Genomic DNA, 8,348 nt, shown 5'->3' on the forward strand with positions numbered 1-8,348 from the left:
TCTCATGGACTTTTCTGCCTGGGCTAGATTTGAACCATGATCCTCAGATCTCAGCCTCCTGAGTAGCTAGGATGACAGGCGTGAGCCACCAGCACTGGATAGTATTCATGATTTAAATGAAGAAAAAAAAATTTTTTTTGTAGTACTAGTGTTTGAATTTAAGGCTTTATGCTCAGCTGGCGCATTCTGTCCCTTGATCCATGCCTCCAGGCCTGCTTTTCTTTCTTTTTTTTGGGGGGGTCATTCATGGGGCTTGAACTTTGGGCTTGGGCGCTGTCCCTGCGCTCTTCAGCTCAAGGCAAATGCTCTACCACTTGAGCCACAGCACCACTTCTGGTTTTCTAGTGGTTTATTGGAGATAAAAGTCTCACAGACTTTCCTGCCCAGGCTGGCTTTGAACCGCGATCCTCAGATCTCAGCCTCCTGAGTAGCTAGGATTACAGGTGTGAGCCACCGGCATCCGGCCTTCATTTGTTATTTTAAAGATACAATCTCATGGACTTTTCTGACCTGGTGGCTTTGGACTGGATTTCAGCCTCCTGAAGTAGCCTCCTGAGTAGCTTAGGCTTATGGGCATGAGCCACAGACACTTGGTTTACACTATAATTTTTCACAGGGTTTGCATACAACTTTGCGTACAACTTATACTGTTTCACTAAATGGTACAAATTGGCTGATTTTTTTTTCTTCAATAAGTATGATAATGAGGGGCTGGGAAGGCGGCTCAGTGGTAGAGTGCTTGCATTGCATGCATGAGGCCCTTTGTTCAATTCTTCAGCACCGCATGAGCAGAAAAAGCCAGAAGTGGTACTGTGGCTCAAGTGGTAGAGTGCTAGCCTTGAGCTGAAGAGTTGAGTGACAACGCCCAGCCCAGAGTTCAGGCCCCATGCCCGATCCCCTCCCCCCCCAAAAAAAGACAATTCATTTAAGAAATCTCCCCACTACCGCTACCCCCAAGTTGGTAGCTAACAGCCAATGCTGCATTATGGCTTACAAGCAGCTGTTTTGGTTGTGTAAATATTTGCATAATTATGGTAAGCAAGGTGTTTGATTTTGAACTTACAGTTTATTTTTTAGAATGGCCCAAATAGCTATTTTAAGGTTTCACTATAAAATATGGGTATTGAATTTGATAAGATGATCTGTGTTGTAGTTCTGAAAATGTTTTATTTTCTCCAGTGTTAACATCTACTTACCTCCCTGCAAGGTATTTTCATTAGTATTTGAGTGTTACTTGAGAAAACTTGAAGATTTCATTAGTGCATTTTTGTTTCCCTATCGATATGTTCTGTATCTTTAGGGCTTTTGTCTTTTGGTTGATACTTAATATACATTAGATACTGAAGTTATATTTATAGTTGATAAAGATATGTAATAGGGCAAGCAGTTCTGGTCAGGAGAAACAAAGCTGATAATGAAAATTTTTTGATAAAAATCTAAAGCACAGCTATACAAGATAATAGAAATTTGACTGTTTGTCTTCTATCTACATTAAATGCTCAATTAGGCATCCATTATTTCTCGTAAAAAAGAAGCCAAGGCTGAGGAACTTCAAGATGCCAAGGAGAAGTTAACCAGCCTAGAAAAGGAAGTGTCAGTAAAGACAAATCAGACCCGAGAACTGGATGGCACCGAGGTTTTGAAGGGAGACGAGGTAAGTTCCATGTCTCAGGGAACCAGGGGTGTGACTACTGGGTTTAACTTTCTTAATTTGAATATTTATGAGAAGATAATCTTATTTTTAAAAACTTAAATCTTTTTGTAACAGTGGTAAGATACTCTTGATATAAAATGTGAGCAGTCTGGCTGGGGGTGTGGATCTTACCTGCTATCCCCAGTCTATTGGGAGGCCGGTCCATCTCAACCAGTGAGATGGGCATGGTGTTGAAGGTATGTCATTCTGGCCTCGTGAGAGGTATGAATAGAAAATTACAGTCCAGTTCTACCTCAGCTCCTGGCAGAAAAAAAAGGGAGACCCTGTCTGAAAAATAAGTAAAACAAAAAGGGCTGGGAGTTGTTATTAGACAACTTTGTCAAGAGACAGAGTGCTTACCCAGTGAATGTGAGGTCCTGAATGCAAACCCTAGTACTGCTGAAAAGAAAAATAGTAAGATAATAAAAATGATAAAGCTGGGCACCAGTGGCTCATGCCTGTAATCCTCGGAGGCTGAGATCTGAGGATCACGGTTCAGAGCTAGCCCAGGCAGGAAAGTCCATGAGACTCTTATCTCCAATAAACCACTAGAAAACCAGAAGTGGCGCTGTGGCTCAAGCGGTAGATCATTCACTTTGAGCATAGGGACAGTGTCCAAGCCCAGAGTTCAAACCCCATGACCAACAAAAAAATAAAAATAAATAAAATTTAAAATAAGTTAAAAATAAGATACTAAATAAATTATTATTGAATAAATCAATAACAAAATAGGAGATACTAATTCAAACTTTCCATTTTTAAGTGAACTCATTGATTTATAAGTATTAGATTATAAAAGTGAAAAACACAGCGAACAAAAACAACAAATAATAGAAAAACTTGTCTTTGTTGATGAATGTATTTCTATAAAAGTCTAAGGAGGTGGTCTGGGAAGGTGGCTCAGTGGTAGAGCGCTTGCCTTGCATACCTGAGGCCCTGGGTTCGATTCCTCAGCACCACATAAGCAAAAAGAAGAAAGCCGGAAGTGGCACTGTGGATCAAGTGGTAGAGCACTAGCCTTGAGCTGAAGAGCTGAGGGACAGCCCACGGTCCCAGAGTTCAGGCCCGATGACTAGACCCCCCCCCAAAAAAAAAAAAAAGTCTAAGGAAACCAGGTGCCAGTGGCTCATGCCTGTTATCTTAGCTACTCAGGAGGCTAAGATCTGAGGATCACAGTTCGAAGTCAGCCCAGGCAGCAAGGTCCATGAGATTCTTATCTCTAACCATCAGAAAACCAGAAGTGGAGCTATGGCTCGAAGTGGTAGAGCACTAGCCTTGAAGGGAAAAGCTCAGAATCAGTGCCCAGACCCTGAGTTCAGGTGACCCAAAAAATAAATTGACGGTGAATTTTCACTTGTGCCAAACACAAATTAATTGTTTCTAGGGTGCTGTTTTTCAGTATAGTATTTCTGATTGTAATGTCCTAATATGCCTTTAGCTAGATGAAGAGGTCAATACTTGATTGAATTTTTTTTTTTTATTAGTCCTGGAGCTTGAACTCAGGGTCTGGGAGCTGTCGTGCTCAAGACTATTGTTTTCCATGTGAGCCACAATACCACATCTGGCCTTTTCTGAGTAGTTTATTGGAGATAAGAGTCTCATGGAGGGGCTGGGAAGGTGGCTCAGTGGTAGAGCGCTTGCCTTGCATGCCTGAGCCCTGGGTTTGACTCCTCAGCACCACGTATAGTAAAAAGAAAAAAGCTGGAAGTAGCGCTGTGGCTCAAGTGGTAGAGTGCTAGCCTTGAGCTGAAGAGCTGAGGGACAGCGCCCATGCCCAGAGTTCAGGCCCCACGACCAGACCCCCCTAAAAAAAAAAAAGTCTCATGGAGGTTCCTGCTTGGGCTGGCTTTGAACCACAATCCTAATATCTCAGTCTCTTGAGTAGCTAGGATTGCAGGTGTGAGCCACTGGTGCCGGGCTTCTTTTTTTATATTTGGTCAGTCATGGAGCTTGACTCTGGGCCTCGGTGCTGTACCTGAGCTCTTCAGCTTAAGGCAAGTGTTCTACCACTTGAGCCACAGCACCACTTCCAGTTTTCTGGTGGTTCATTGAGCCACAAAGGAAGTGCCTGGCTACCTTTAGGTTTTAATGTGTGCCTTCATATTGCTTTATGATGGGGGAGGGTTTAAATGAACTTGGGAGCTAAAAATCATCGCTCTATGATATCTTTGCTATCCACAGAAGAAAAAAATGATTAATTACGCAGCAGTTTTGCTTTATAAGAGATCTTGGTACCTCCTAACATTTTTATTTTTCTTTAAAAAAATGCTACCCAGTTGACAGGACATCCTAATTCCTAACTGCTGTGGCCATGTGATTAGTGCTTCTAGTTCATTTAGATTTTCTCTATGGAAATGTGAGGGGAAAGAACCCAATGCCAAGTTATCGGCCTTTATTTTTGAGAAATCATAGTGTATAGAAGTATTGGTTATAGGGGCTGGGAAGGTGGCTCAGTGGTAGAGCGCTTGCCTTGGGGCCCTGGGTTCGATTCCTCAGCACCACATAAGCAAAAAAAGAAAAAAGCCAGAAGTGGCGCTGTGGCTCAAGTGGTAGAGCGCTAGCCTTGAGCTGAAGAGCTGAGGGACAGTGCCCAGGCCCAGAGTTCAGGCCCCACAACCGGACCCCCCTCAAAAAAAAAAAAGAAGTATTGGTTATAGACAAAGGATATACACACACACACACATACACACACACACACACACACACACACACACACACACACATATACATATATATTTTTTTTTTTAAGTCATAATGGGGCTTGAACTCTGGGTCTGGGTGCTGTCCCTGAGCTCCTCAGCTTAATGCAAGCACTATACCACTTGAGCCACAGGTACCACTTCCAGTTTTCTGGTGGTTCATTGGAGATAAGAGTCTCATGGATTTTCCTGCCCAGTCTGGCTTTGAACCGTGATCCTCAGATCTCAGCCTCCTGAGTGGCTAGGATTACAGATGTGAGCCATTGGTGCTCGGCAAAAGAATATTTTTAAGGGGAAAAAGATTAACTTTAGAAATGATAAGGTCAACTTAATTTTTGAATTATGTTTGATCAGAAACCAGAACAAATCAAGTAAATTATTTGGCAGTTACCTAAAAGAACAGAAGGTATTGGGGAACATTATGCGTAATTTTATAAAGAACAAATCTTGGTAGACCAATTTTATTTTCAACTTTGATAGGATGACAAGCCATATGGATAAGAAAGAGGAAGTTTGTTAAATTTATATAAGGTTGCTGGACTTCACTAAGGTTTCTGACTTAGTATCATGTGATAATTTCCAAAATAATCATGTCCTTTGCTACTTGACTGTTAAGACAGTTCATGAAAGGGTTTTAAGAAAGAGACATAGCCAGGTGCAGTGGTTCATAGCTGTAATCTGACCTACTTGGGAAGTGGAGATCAGGAGGACTGCTATTGGAGTTCTGCTTGGGCAAAAAACATTCATGAGAACCCAGCTCAGTCAATACAAGCTGCATGTTGTAGCACATGCCTGTCATCCTAATTACACACAGATCATGCCAGTCCAAGCATAAATGTGAGATCCTGTTCTAAAAATAATAAGCAAAAAGTTGGAGGTCTGGCTCCAGTGTTGGAGCGGCTGTCTAGTGAGTGGGAAGCCCTGAGTCTACACCTCACCACAGGTCACCCCCCCCCCTGCAAAAAAACAAGAAAAGTGGCCAGTTAGGGATCCAGCTTCTGATTACTCTTATGATTGTGAATGACAGGTACTGTAGGCATTTGTTATTAGGCTTGTTTATTAATATCTCCTTATTTTCCTTATTAATAAAAGAAAAAGTATCTAAATGCTTTTTTCCATTGTTCTTTGATTATAACTTTAACATTTCATTTTTATTGTTCTTTCATACTTGAGGCAATACACAAGAATAAGCAAAGGAATGTGTTTATTATTCTGCCAACATTTTGACAAGAATTTCTAGAGCAATTGAAATTACCTTCTGGGTTGTTTTATTGTTTTGTTTTCGGTTGTGGGCCTGAACTCTGGGCCTGGGCACTGTCCCTCAGCTCTTCAGCTCAAGGCTAGCACTCTACCACTTGAGCCACAGCGCCACTTCCGGCTTTTTCTGCTTATATGGTGCTGAAGAATCAAACCCAGGGCCTCATGCATGCAAAGCAAGCATTCTACCACTGAGCCACCTTCCCAGCCCTGAAATTACCTTCTTAGAGATAAAACATACGTTTCAGCTGGGTACCTGTAATCCTAACTACTCAGGAGGCTGAGATCTGAAGGCAGGAAAGTCCTTGAGACTTATCTCCAATTAACCACCAGAAAACAGGAAGTGGTGCTGTGGTTCAAAGTGTAGAACCCTAGTCCTGAGCAAAAAGAGTTCAAGGCTAGTTCCCAGACTCTGAGTTCAAGTCCTAAGACCAACCAAAAAAAAAAAAGAATAAAAAGATATGTTTTCTAGCCAGTCCAACCTGATTTCTTTTCCTTCACATTGAAAAGTGTTAAAAGGCTAAGTTTAAAGATTATACTTTCTAGATATAACTAAATATTGGTAATTTAGAATATTTAAGCTGGGTGTTGGTAGTTGATGCCTTTAATCCTAGCTGCCCAAGAGGCTGAGATCTGAGAATCACAGTTGGAAGCCAGCCTGGGCTGGCTTCACAGAAAAAGTGAAGTAGCATTGTGGCTCAAGACATAGAGGTGTTGATTTTGAGCAAAAGGAGCTCAGGGCCAGTGCTCAGGCCCAGAGTTCAAGCATCAGGATGGGCCAAAAAGAAAAGGTTTTATATTGGACTTTAAATGTATACTTTTTTTTTGGGGGGGGGGGTCCAGTCGTGGGGCCTGAACTCTGGGCCTGGGCACTGTCCCTCAGCTCTTCAGCTCAAGGCTAGTGCTCTACCACTTGAGCTACAGCGCGACTTCCGGGTTTTTACTTATGTGGTGCTGAGGAATCAAACCCAGGGCCTCAGGCATTCAAGGCAAGTACTCTACCACTCAGCCACCTTCCCAGCCCCTAAATATATACTTATTAAGTAAAAATATGATTGAGTTGATAGTCTATAGCATTTTGATTGGTACTATCTCTGAATTTAAAAAGTTATCAAAATGATCTTTGCTCTAAATTTTTGTAAAAAATAATTCAGCTTAATAATAATAAAAGTTTATTATGCAGTCACAATCTGTCAAACACCATACTGGGTTTTTTTGTTTTTTTGGAGGGGGGTGTCATGGGACTTGAACTCTGGGGATAGGCACTGTACCTGAGCTCTTCAGCTCAAGGTGAGTACTGTACCACTTGAGCCACAACCTACTTTTGGTTTTCTGGTGCTTCACTGGAGATAAAGAGTATCATGGACTTTCCTGCTTGGGCTGGCTTTGAACCACAATCCTCAGATCTCAGCCTCCTGAGTAGCTAGGATTACAGGCGTAAGCCAACAGCGCCCAGCCATACTGGGCTTCTTGTATGCATTTATCCATTGTACTGTGAGATAGACATAATTTTTTTTTTCTGGTCATGGGGCCTGAACTCTGGGCCTGGGCGTTGTCCCTTAGCTCTTCAGCTCAAGGATAGTGCTCTACCACTCACTTGAGCCACAGTGCCACTTCCAGCTTTTTCTGCTTATGTGGTGCTGAGGAATCGAACCCAGAACCTCATGCATGCAAGGCAAGCACTCTACCACTGAGCTACCTTCCCATCCCTAGATATAATTTTTATTCCCTATTTTTAGAGGTAAGGGAACTGAAACACACAGAGTTGAAGCTAGCTTGCCCAATGTCATATTGTTAGCACTTAGTAGTACCAGAATTAAGAGTCAAGTCCAGCTTCAGAGCCCTCAATAATTTGTGCATTACAACACTAAAAGGTATCCTTACATGAGCCAGATAATAAGATTACAACTTAAAGTCATCTTGATAGGTCAGAACACTATTCTTAGACAAACAAAATGCCATTAATGGGATTATAAATATAATATTCTAAAACGAAAGTTGGATCAGCCATTACTACTGTGGATTGTTGAGGAGGATACCAGGGCTTGAACTCAAGGCCCTGACTCTCTTGCTGGACTATCTTGTTCTACTTCAGTCTGGCATTTTAATAGTTAATTTAATGGTTAATTATTTTAAAAGTTAATTATTAGTCATATGAACTCTTCTGTCTAGGCTGGCTTGAACTAAGATCCTCCAGGTCTCAACTTCTTAAGCAACTAGGATTATAGGTATGAGCCACCAATGCCTGGCTTTAGCCTGTTTTGTTTTTTAAGGAAGGAAAGCTTTTCCTAGGCTCATGGTTTCAGAGGGGTCAGTCCATCATGATAGCAGACAAGAAGGAATATTAGAAGAGAGCCCAGATGACCTACTCCTTCCAGAGGCCTACCCTCTACTTTTACCTCTCTCCAATAATGCCTTTATATTGTGAATCCACAAGAATGGCTATGTCCAGATACCTGCCTTATTTATTTGTGTGTGTGTGTGTGTGTTTGTCGATCTGGAACCTAAACTCTGAGCCTGGGTGTTGTCCCTCTGCTCTTCAGGTCAGGGCTAGTGCCCTACCACTTGAGCCACAGCGCTCAAGGGCTGGGAAGGTGGCTCAAGTGGTATGCATACCTGAGGCCCTGGGTTCGATTCCTCAGCACCACATAAGCAAAAAGAAAAAAGCTGGAAGTGGTGCTGTGGCTCAAGTGGTAGAG

General features: G+C 42.1%; 1 protein-coding gene across 1 annotated transcript in view; it reads left to right on the forward strand.

The window, feature by feature from the left end:
• Positions 1-8,348, forward strand: part of Ift81 (intraflagellar transport 81) — a 28,470-nt gene that overhangs the window by 19,366 nt on the left and 756 nt on the right. The window lies entirely within an intron of this gene.

The sequence above is a fragment of the Dipodomys ordii genome, unplaced genomic scaffold (assembly GCF_000151885.1).
Source record: "Dipodomys ordii isolate 6190 unplaced genomic scaffold, Dord_2.0 Scaffold66, whole genome shotgun sequence".
Lineage (NCBI taxonomy): Eukaryota > Metazoa > Chordata > Mammalia > Rodentia > Heteromyidae > Dipodomys > Dipodomys ordii.